Raw genomic sequence first — 12,216 nt, 5'->3', positions numbered from 1 at the left:
CAACAAAACTTAGAAATCTTTCAAAAGTTTCAAGAAAAGCACTCAACTCAACAATGGCACAATCACATAGTTTGACATTTTCACAAATTAATCCTCGGGCATGCTAGATTAAGCTAATATGAGTCTGAAAACATAAAAATTACTAAAAACAGGCATCAATACACTTACCAAATCAAAGCTTCAATCAAAAGTATGAAAACTCTATTTTCTTTCTTCTATTGTCGTGGAGAAGAAAATGAAAAAGAATGGCATTTTTAATTTTATTTTCTTTGGTTTAATATATATGCTTTGGTAATTTTGTAAATATTATAACTTTCTTAATTAAACCTTAATTAATCTTGGATTAAGCCTAATTAAACCATTTCCACTCATGCAAAACATCATTCCATTCCACTAACTAGAATTCATGGTTTAATTATCCTTTTAATCATTCTAATTTTACCATTCAACTTTTACAATTTTTACGATTTAGTCCTTTTACTTATGAAACCATTTAAATGATAAAATTTCTCAACCAAAATTTAATATTACACTAATAACCTCATAAATATTTCAAACTAATAAATATTTACGAACTGACACGTCAAATTTGTGGTCCTGAAACCACGTTTACCGTTACTACTAAAAAATAGGTTGTTACACTAATGGATTGAAGATGTGCGCGAGGAAGACTATAGGATGAGTCTGGTAGGGAAAGTTTTAATAGATAGTGTGGTTCAATTCCCACCAATGAGAAACACTCTAGCAGATCTGTGGCATTCGGTAGGAGGAGTATCTATAACTGATATTTGGGAGAAAATGAGTCTATTTCGGTTCTACCATGAGATAGATCTAAAGAGGGTTCTTCAGGGTACACCTTGGTTCTTTAATAGGCATCTAATACTATTCCATTAATTAGGACAGGGGGAAGCTCCATTGTAAGTTCCGTTTTTCTTTACGAAGTTTTGGGTTCAAGTTTACAATTTATCGAAGGGATTTATCTCTAAAAGAATAGTGTGTCAATTTGGCAACTTTATTGGAGAGTTTGTGGAATATGATGCTTCTTTGGTAACTAGGGGCATTAAAAAGTACATGTGAATCAGATTCAAATTAGATGTTCGATGGCCTCTGAAAAGGAAAAAGCGAATAACCTTTGACCAAAATCATTCGACTTATGCATTGTTTCAATATGAAAAAAATCACACTTGTTTACTTCTTTTGTGGGAAAATAGAGCATGGTTAAGGGTTCTGTCCAATTAGACTGTCACTAAAGTTGCAAGAGGTATTCTTTGGTTGGGATTTGTCGATCAGAGCACCACTAAGGAGGGTACTAGCGGAGGCTAGTACGTGGTTGTAAGATGAAAACTCGATAAGTAAGCTGGAGGGATTGCATTAGATGGTGAAATAGAGGGGAGGAGTTTTAGTGATATCCAAAATTCTCGACTTTAACGGGAAATGAGTGATAAAGAAATCAAGGTCAAACAATGGCTGGAAGATGAGGGGCATATGGAGTTGGGCTTGGACATGGAGGATTGCCCAACTAGAATAGCAAATAACAAGAAATGACAAAGGATGCATCAGAAAAATTTGATTGCTTCTATTAAAGATTATTCAAAGGATTTGGGAGTCCCCTCTAAAATATCAGCGGCTGCTGTTAAGCAAACCAACTGGACACAATGAAAATCCTAAGTTGGAATGTCTGTGGGCTAAGGCAACCACGGGCAGTTAGGCTCTCAAAAATAAAGTGAGACATGTGCAGCCCCAAATATGGTTTCTTATAAAAACAAATATTAGTGTAAGAAGAATGGAGCAAGTTAGAAAGAAGTGTGGTTTTTCGAATAGAATTGATGTTGAAGCTATGGGATCTGGAGGTGGTTTATGATTAGGTTGGACAAATGAATGTAAGGTCCAATTAAGGAATTTCTCCTCTTCACACATTGATGTAGAAATTTGTGAAGGGGAGGGTATGACACCATGGAGGTTTATCAAGTTTTATGGGGCACCAAATGAGCGTTGTAGGCTTGAGTCATGGAATTTGTTATGGCGATTAAGCAGAAATAACAATCTGTTATGGTTAGTAGTAGGGGACTTTAATGAAATATTGCACTCGTTCAAAAAATGAGGGGGCGTCCTCGAGATGAGAATGAAATAATGTCTTTTCGAAGAGTTTTAGAGGAATGTGATCTTAATGATCTTGGATTCTCAGGGCAATAGTTTACTTGGGAAAGAGGTAGGCTTTCAGGAAATAATATATGATAATGACAGGATAAATGAGTGGCAAGCCCAGATTGGTGGAATATTTTCTCGAGATATAGTGCTAAACATCTCACTCATGCTATTTTTTATCATTGTCCAATTTTGGTTGATATAGTTGGTAGTAGGAAGAAGAAGAGGTTGAAGACAAGCTAAGTTTCGGTTTAATGTAAATTAGGTTATAGAAAAAGGTTTTGAGAATGAAGTAAGAAAGAGATAGGAAGCAGGTAGTACGGATGTTCCTTCAAAATTAGATGAGTTGAGGTCTAAATTGAATAATTGGCCGAAGGTAAATCAATAGGAAAAAAGCGCAAGGCATCCCGTTTGAGTTCTAAATTAGATGAACTGAATGTTCGCGACCCTAATAAGGAGAATTTGGTTGTATTGGTTGAGATAAAGCTTGCGTTGAATCTAAAAGCTGATAAAGAATAGTTATTTTAGGAGCAGCGAGCAAGAGAAAACAAGTTATGTTTCGGAGATCGAAATACATCTTATTTTCATAGCTTTGCATCTTTCTGGAAAAGAAAAAACACTATCAGGGGATTGCGAAATAAGAATAGAGAATGAGTTAGTAAATAACAAGACATAATAGTAATTGAGACAGAGTATTTTAAGGAGCTATTCACATCAACACTTGTACAAGACTGCAATCATATGTACTGATAGGGATTCAACCTTGTATTCTCGAAAGTATGAATGACGAGTTGACAGCCACGTTCAAAGAAAAAAAAGTCATAAAAGTAGTTAAAAACATGCCACCGCTAAAAGCGTTAGGTACTGAAGACTTTCTGACTTTATTTTTCTAAAGGTATCAGCATGTTTTGACAAATTGCTTATATATTATAGTGAGAATGTAACCATTGAAAGGAGAAAACAAGTAGGAAAAGTGCTTGGAGTGCATATTTTTGGCAACCCAAAAAGTATCTCGGTTTGCCAACAATGGTGGGACGAAGAAAGAATGGTGTATTTACAAGTCTCAAAAATAGATTTCTCAAGTGGATAGAGAGCTAGAGTTCGCATCAATTGTCCGCAGAAGGAAATTAGGTATTTATTAAGTCAATTTTACAGGCAATTCCTATTTATGCAATGCAATGTTTTCTGTTCCCAAGGTCTGTATGTTGTGAAATGGAAAATACAATTGCTAGGTTTTGTGGCGTAATGTTAATACAAATAAAGGCATTCATTGGTGCCAATGGAGTGTGGCTTGCATACTGAAGGTACAAAAAGGGTTGAGATTTAGGAATTTAGACAAGTTTAACATTGCCTTTCTTGTGACATAAAGCTGGAGACTGAATACGAGACCTAATTTTTTATTAGCACGTGTTACAAAACCTAAATACTACCCAATGGGAGATTTTATGAGTGTAAATTTAGGTCATTACCCTTCTTATACCTGGCGAAGCATTTGGACTACAAAGAATCTACTATAACAGAACTATGGATGAAGAGTCGAGAATGGGAAGGCCATCAACATTTGGAATGACTCCTAGTTACCAGGTCCTCATCAAGGAAGAGTAAGGGTACAAAGGATTAGTATGGATTATACGAGTGTTGCTGATCTAATAGATAAAGATTCTTTTACCTAGAAAGTCGAGGTGGTAGAGGGGTTGATTAATGAAAAGAGGTGTAAAGGATTCTAGCTATTCCACTTTCCAATTGTACTCAGTCAGATGAGTTGGTGTGGTAGGGTGACAACATGGGGAGTTATACAACCAAGAGTGGTTACAAATGACTTGTGATAGTGGGCATGGGTGGCATAGATGATGGTTGGGTAGTAGAAACCACATTGGTAAAATGTTTCTTTACAAGGCTATGGAATTTAAAGACTGTATGTAAGAAATAATTGCAATGTGGAAAATTGTTAATAACTACATTCCTATTCTAACAAGTTTACAAAATAGGAGGATTATGGTGCAGATTCAGTGTCCGATCTATATGTCTATTGAGGAAACTGTCGAGAATATTTTTGTGAATGTTCTTTTTTCACAGTAGGTTCTACAAGGGTTGAGGTAGCGTACTCAGCCACTAATGGAGAATAGAATTGGAAAATCTGGTTAGCAACGGAATTTACAAGCGATAGTATAATTCTATGCAAAAAAATAACAATTATTTTTAGGCAGTATGCCACAACTGGAATAAAATGTATCATGAAGGTACAGGGTAGAATGTGTTTGGAGTAATATCATTCATCAATGCTTATATGGAAGAAATGGAAAGCCTTGAAAGTATTACAGTACACATGCAAACATATAGGCTAACTATTTGGTAACCACCAGAGAGGGTAGTGTCAAAATAAATTTTGATGTTTGCTTTCATATCTAATCCAATAAGTCTGTCACAAGTATTCTTGTTAGAATTAAGTGAACTGAATCTTTATTTAAATAAAATACATTGGTAAAATAAAATAAAATTAAAATCTATAAAGAACTACATTTCTTTTATTTTATTTTAGAATAAGGTTTTTTAAACCTTATTAAGCTCTATCTATTTGATATTGATTAGAATAAGGTGTTCCAATCTTACTACACTCCTATTAGAATATGGTTTTACAAGGCTATAAATAGACATGGTCTACTCCTCTTGTAATTATTCGAATTCGACATAGTGAATTATCTTCTCCTCTTCCCGTGGTTTTTTCCCGAAAGGGTTTCCACGTAAAATCTATGTGTCCATTATTTTCCTCTCTCTTTTTCTTTGCGATAAATTGTCATTATCGACGTTTTATTTTTTTACAAATTAGTATCAGAGCTTCTGGGTTGTTCATCTCAATCACTGTAATGGCGTCTTTGAAGTATGAAATTTCCCTGTTGGATCGCAACACCAGATTCACGTTGTGGCAGATAAAGATGCAGGCAGTTCTTGCATGGATGGACTTAGAGGAAACCCTACTAGGGGTAGATAAGATGCCTTCAACATTGACAAAGGAATACAATAAGCGTAAGGATCGAAAGGCGTTAACACAGTTACATTTGCATTTGTTTAACGAAATTTTACAGGATGTGATGAAGGAGAAGAACGCTGCTGGATTATGGAAGAGGTTGCAACAAATATGTATGTCAAAAACTCTAACTAGCAAGCTGCATATGAAGCAGCGTCTTTATGCTCATCGTTTGGAGGAAGGTGCTTCTGTGCACAAACACTTAACAGTGTTTAAAGAAATTCTCTCAAACTTAGAGGTCATAGAGGTTCAGTATGATAAAGAAGATCTAGGGTTGATTCTACTTTGTTTGTTGCCCCTGTCATATTCAACCTTTAGAGACACGACTTTATATAGCCACGAGTCTCTCACAGTTGATGAGGTTTATGATTCTTTAACCTCGTATGAAAAAATGAAGCATCTTGTGGTTAAAATCGACTCTCAAGAGAAGGTCTTATTGTTCATGAAAGACAAGATCAGAATGCTAATGATGATTGTGGAAGGACATAGGAACAAAATTCTCGAGGTAAAATCTAAAGGTAGATCAAATTCTTCAAATAGAGGTAAAACTTGTAACTTCTGCAAAAAGAAAGGGCACATTAAATCTGAGTGCTATAAGCTACAGAACAAGATCAAAAGGGAGACTACAAATCAAAATAGAAAACAACTAGAAAATTTCGGTAAAGCTGATGTTGTAGAAGACTACAGCGATGGTGAACTTCTAGTCGCTTCTGTCAACAATTCTAAAGTGACCTAGGAGTGGATCTTTGATTTGGGCTGCACCTTCCACATGAGTCCAGATCGGGATTGGTTTACAACTTACGAAATAGTGTCTGAAAGTGTTGTTTTGATAAGAAATAATGCTTCATGTAGAATTGCAGGTGTTAAAACAATTAAAGTTAAGATGTTTGATGGAGTTGTCAGAACACTTAGTGACGTACGACATGTTTCAGAATTGAAGATCAATTTAATTTCATTGAGTACTCTTGATTCAAAAGGTTACAAACAAACAGTTGAAAGTGGGGTTTTGAAGATTTTCAAAGGTTCTCCCGTTGTGATAAAAGGGCAGAGAAAGGCTATCAAGTTATATGTTTTGCAGGGTTTTACTGTTACTGGTGATACAGTTGTCGCTTCCTTTTTCTTGTCAGATGATGATATACTAAACTTTGGAATATGCGCCTAGGGCATATGAGTGAAAATGACATGGCAGAATTGAGCAAAAGAGGACTTTTTGATGGGTAAGGAATTTGTAAACTGAAGTTCTGTGAACACTGCGATTTTAGGAAGCAAAAGAGAGTTTGATTCACTAGAGGAATCCATAACACGAAGAGAGCATTGAAGTATATTCAGTCTGATCTGTGGGGGTCATCCAAGTGCCTATGAGATGTGGAGCTAATTATATGCTAACTTTTATAAATGAATTTTTTAGAAAAGTTTGGACGTTCTTCCTGAAGAAGAAAAACGATGTGTTTTTCGCATTTAAGTCTTCGAAAACTATGATTGAAAACAGACGGGAAAATAAATAAAATACCTCCGCACAGACAATGGCTTAGAGTTCTATTCTGATGAGTTTAATAAACTGTGTAAGTCAAAAGGGATCGTGAGACACTTTACAGTTCGCCATACTCCACAGCAAAATGGCATTGTAGATCGAATGAACAGAACGATCATGGAAAAGGTTCGATGTATGTTGTCAAATGCCAACTTACCAAAGTTGTTTTGGGCTGAAGCAGCCTCTACTGCATATTTTTTATCAATCGATCTCCATCCGTTGCCATTGAGAAAAAGACTCCACAAGAGGTATGATCTAGTAAACCTATTGACTATTCTAATTTAAAGATCTTTGGGTATCATACGTATGCTCATGTTGATAATGGAAAATTGGAACCAAGATCCATTAAATGTGTTTTTTTTGGTTATAAAGCTGGTGTAAAAGGGTATAAGTTATAGTGTTCTGAAAATAGAAAAGTTGTGATTAGCAGATTTGTTGTTTTTGATGAAACTGCTATGCTACCTAACTTATCTCTTAAAGACTCTTCCAATAAAGAAAATAAAAAGCAGGTGAAGCATCAGATTAATCCAGAATCTACAATAGAGTCGACTCCTTAAGCCAGTACAAAAATTCAAAATAGAGTTGCTTCTTCACCACAATACTCTATCGCCAAAAATAGAACTAGAAGAGAAATTAAACCTTCAAAGAAGTATGCAGAGGCTAATCTAGTTGCTTATTCTTTAAGGGTGATTGAAGATATAGATGCAAACCAAGAGCCATCTAATTATTCTGATACGGTTAGCTGAGAAGACTCAGAAAAGTGGATGTTTTCTATGCAAGAAGAGATGAAATCACTCCACCAAAACAAAACATGGGGTATTGTGAAACTTCCTAAAGGTAAAAAGGTTGTTCGTTGTAAATGGGTGTTTAAAAAGAAAGAAGGGACTCTAGGAGTTGAATAACCCAGATATAAAGCAAGGCTTGTTGCAAAGGGTTACAATCAAATTCCAAGAGTGGATTTCACAGATATATTCTCCCCGATTGTGAAGCATAGTTTGATTCGAGCTTTTCTTGGTATTGTGGCCATGTATGATTTGGAGCTTGAATAGTTAGATGTAAAAACTGTATTTTTGTATGGAGAACTTGGGGAGGATATTTACATGTAACAACCAGAGGGTTTTACAGCCTCAAAAAAAGAGGACTATGTTTGCTTGCTGAAAAAGTCCCTTTACGGTTTGAAACAGTCACCAAGACAGTGGTACAAGAGGTTCGATTCCTTTATGACTTCTCATGATTTCAAAAGAAGTAGCTTTGACAGTTGTGTTTACTTTAAGAAAACAGTGATGGTTTTTTTGTGTATCTAATCATTTATGTTGATAGCAGTGAAAGATAAATGAGAGATAAGAAAGGTCAAAGCCCAACTAAGTGAAGAATTTGAGATGAAAGATTTGGGACCAGCAAAGAAGATACTTGGTATGGAGATTCTCAGAGATAGAAAAGTAAGTAAATTGTACCTAAGTCAGAAGGGGTACATTGAGAAAGTTCTTTGCAGATTCAGTATGCAGAATGCTAAGCCTGTTAGTACTCATTTAGCAGCCCATTTCAGACTTTCATCGGCTTTATCTCCACAATCAGATGATGAGATTGAGTACATGTCACATGTTCCATACTCTAGTGTAGTGGGATCTCTCATGTATGTTATGGTTTGTTCACGTCTAGATTTATCATATGCAGTCAGTGCAGTTAGCAAATACATGGCAAATCACGGTAAAGAACATTGGGAAGCAGTTCAATGGATTTTAAAATACTTACAAGGTACTACTGATATTTGCTTACAGTTTGGAAGAACTAGAGATGGAGTCATTGAGTATGTTGATGTTGATTTTGCTGGAGACCTTGATAGAAAAAGATCTCTCACAGGCTATGTCTTTACAATAGGAGGTTGTGCAATCAGTTGGAAAGCCACTTTGCAAACTACAGTTACTTTGTCTACCATTAAAACTGAGTACATGGCGATTATTGAGGCCTGTAGAGAAGCCATTTGGTTGAAGGAACTCTTTAATGAACTCAATGAAGACCTTCAAATCAATACAGTATTTTGTGATAGCCAGTGTGCCATCTTCCTTACAAAAGATCAAATGTTTCATGAGAGAACAAAACACGTTGATGTTCGGTATCATTTTGTTCATGATATTATTGCTCGTGGTGATATTGTTGTGAGCAAAATTAATACTCATGAACATCCTGTAGATATGATGACTAAGTCACTTTCTATAACCAAGTTTGAGCATTGCTTAGACTTGGTTGGTGTTCATTGTTGAAGTTAAACCCTTAAGGGGTTTTATGGAAGAGGTGAAGAACTTGTTCGTTGAGAGTTTGCGATAAAGAACTTGTTCATTGATAATTCGTGTTAAGGTGGAAATTGTTAAAATTAAGTGACCCGAATCCTTATTTAAATAAAATACATTGGTAAAATAATATAAAATTAAAATTCATATAGAACTACACTTCTTTTATTTTATTTTAGAATAAGGTTTTTTAAGCCTTATTAAGCTCCATCTATTTGATATTGATTAGAATAAGGTGTTTCAATCTTACTACACTCCTATTAGAATATGGTTTTACAAGCCTATAAATAGACATAGTCTACTCCTCTTGTAATTATTCGAATTCGACATAGTGAATTATCTTCTCCTCTGCCCGTGGTTTTTCCCGAAAGGGTTTCCACGTAAAATCTGTGTGTTCTTTATTTTTCTCTCTTTCTCTTTGCGATAAATTGTCATTACCGACGTTCTATTTTTTTTACAATTCTTATAAAAAATAGAAAATGGCTTATTTTAGCCACGTGTACTTACCCGAATGAGAACATGATGGATTCGACAGTGGTAGAAATACGAACATGTGTACAAGCCTTGATTTTTGGGATTTTGGAAAGTTATGGTGGAAGGAGATGCGTTAACTGTCATTAAGAAGGTGAATTACTCCGAGAAGGATAAATCTACTATTAGTGCCTTAACAAAAGAATGTAAAGAAAGGGTCAGTAGATTCGAAGCAGTAGATTTTGGATATGTACCTCGACAAGCGAATGAAGCAACCTATGGTCTAGCAGATGAGGGAAGACGATACGAATCCTCTATGTACTAAATTGAGGAGGCTCCGACGAGAGTGGAAGAGTTGGTAGATCTAGACAAACCGTTGTTAAATAGGAAGGAGGAGGGGATAAATGACTGAGAGTGGAGGAAATGAGAATATGAGGACTCCGGGGAACTCAAGCCGAGAAAGGAGGGAAAGATCTAGAAACATCGTCAAATATATTGCTAAAGGAGGTTGGGAAGGATCTGCTCTTGTTTAGCACTGACGAAGATTCAGAGATGAGAGGAGGAGAGAAAGCTAGGGAGTTTTACCCACAGTTTTATGATTTTTTTATTTGTTTTATTTTAATTTTATTTTGTTGATTTTGGACTGTTAGTGTCTGTTCATTTTTTTTAGTACGTTTTTTTTTTCTTTGATGCACCAACCAAATTGACTAATAGGAGGATAGCAAATGTATAGTTGGATGGATGGTGGAGAAATGTAATTGAGTCTTTCCACTTAATGGAGCATCAGAATTTTAATTTTAAAAAAAAATTAGCTCAAATTTTTAACTAAATATTGTAATTTGAAGTATAATTATTTTTAAAGTGTGATTATCACAACTTCTACTAAGTTATAAATATTTTCAAATGTATAATTATCACTACTTCTATTTTACTTCAACATTTTTTTAAATGTGATTTTAATAATATGATGGAAAATAAAAGAAATTCTCGTCAGTTCAAAAGTTTTTCTAAACTCATGCTTTTATATATATATTGGTTCTGTATCACGTGTTGCATGTGATTTTACGTATTTATTTTATAAAATTATTTTTAATCAGGTCACATGCTTTTTATGTATTTCATATATTTTGTATTATTTATATTTGTGTTGAATTGATTTGATTTGATAAAATTAGTATTTATAAAAATATATTTAATTTAATTATAAAATATATTTTAGTGGGGGTTACATATAAATTAAGAAGAAATAAATAAATTTATACATTATAGACTAGAATATCAATATACCGATACTATCTTTTAAATACATAATGTTAATTTCACACATTTAATTTTTATTAATTATTAACATATTATATATAAAATTTAATTAAATTCACATTAGTATATTATTCAATATTTAATTAACATTACTTTTATTATTATCATATGATAATACTAATTAAATATTATTTTAATGTCAACTTAGTAATATAATTAACAATAAAGTATATTTTATGAGTTCAAAAGTTTTTCTAAACTCATGTTTCTCTCTATATATATTATATATTGTATTGTATTTATATTTAAATATATATTGATTGATTTAGTTAATTTATTTAAATTATTATATACAACATTATTTTTGAAACTTCATTGTTTTCCCAAAGTAATCATTCATATATTTTATAGCAGATCTTACTAATAAAAAATTTGTATATGGATTCGATTACCGTTATTAAATAATTGAGAAGACAATGATATATGTGTGAAATTTTAATATTGTGAAACAAAATTAACGACAAGTTAAGCAGCATCCAGAAAATGGAGACATAAAACAGAAACAAAGATGGAATCTAATGGGAGGAAAAAATCATATATATGAGATGTATCGGTGGTAAACGGGACAAGCAGGTGAGATTAACAAGTCTCTACCTTGAGTTTTTTATATTTTAACTTTTCGGTGGATAATTTTATAAGGTAACAATTATCGTTATTTTAGATTCAACCAAACTCTTATACATCATGATAAAATCTCCATTGTTTTCATTGATATTACATTAAATACAGATCCATTTTGTTTATTTAATGACAATTAGGACTTAGTTAATAAGAGGATAATCAACTGAGTTTGTGAGTTAATTAGACTTTAGGTTGTGAATTTAGTATCTGTACTTTAATTTGATCATTTTTAATCTCTATACTTTTTAAATTTTGAAATTTTAGTTCGAACCAAATGGTAGCAGTTGAATCTGTTTGATTAAACCATGCTATTAATTCTTTATTATACTTAAAAGTTATAGATTTAGTCTAAGCTCTCCAATTAGATTATTCTTAATCACTATATTTTTGAATTTCAAAATTTCAGTCTTAATGCAAAGGACGTTTTAAAATCTATTAATTAATTTTTGTAAGTAATATGTGAAAATAACAATGTGACATAGCATTACAATCATGTGACCAAGACTAAAATTTTCAAATTCTAAAAGTACAAAGATTGAAAATGATCAAATTAAAGTACATGTACTAAATCAACAATTTACATAAAGTAAAGGGTCTAATACCAAAATTTAATGTAAGAGTAATAATTAAGTCCTGAAATAACAAGCAAACGACATATGTAGAGAAAATGGTTGAAAGAGCGTTAGCTTTATGTGTCCATGGCATCCGAAATAATAGATTCTCCCTTTAAACAGGCTTTCCAATACCAAAAGTGTAAATTACGAGGGCAGTAAAGCAATCGACGAGGATTTTCCTAGTACAAGAAACTCCCAAAT

Source organism: Gossypium raimondii, chromosome 1 (assembly GCF_025698545.1).
Source record: "Gossypium raimondii isolate GPD5lz chromosome 1, ASM2569854v1, whole genome shotgun sequence".
Classification (NCBI taxonomy): domain Eukaryota; kingdom Viridiplantae; phylum Streptophyta; class Magnoliopsida; order Malvales; family Malvaceae; genus Gossypium; species Gossypium raimondii.
This window is presented reverse-complemented; position numbering follows the sequence as displayed.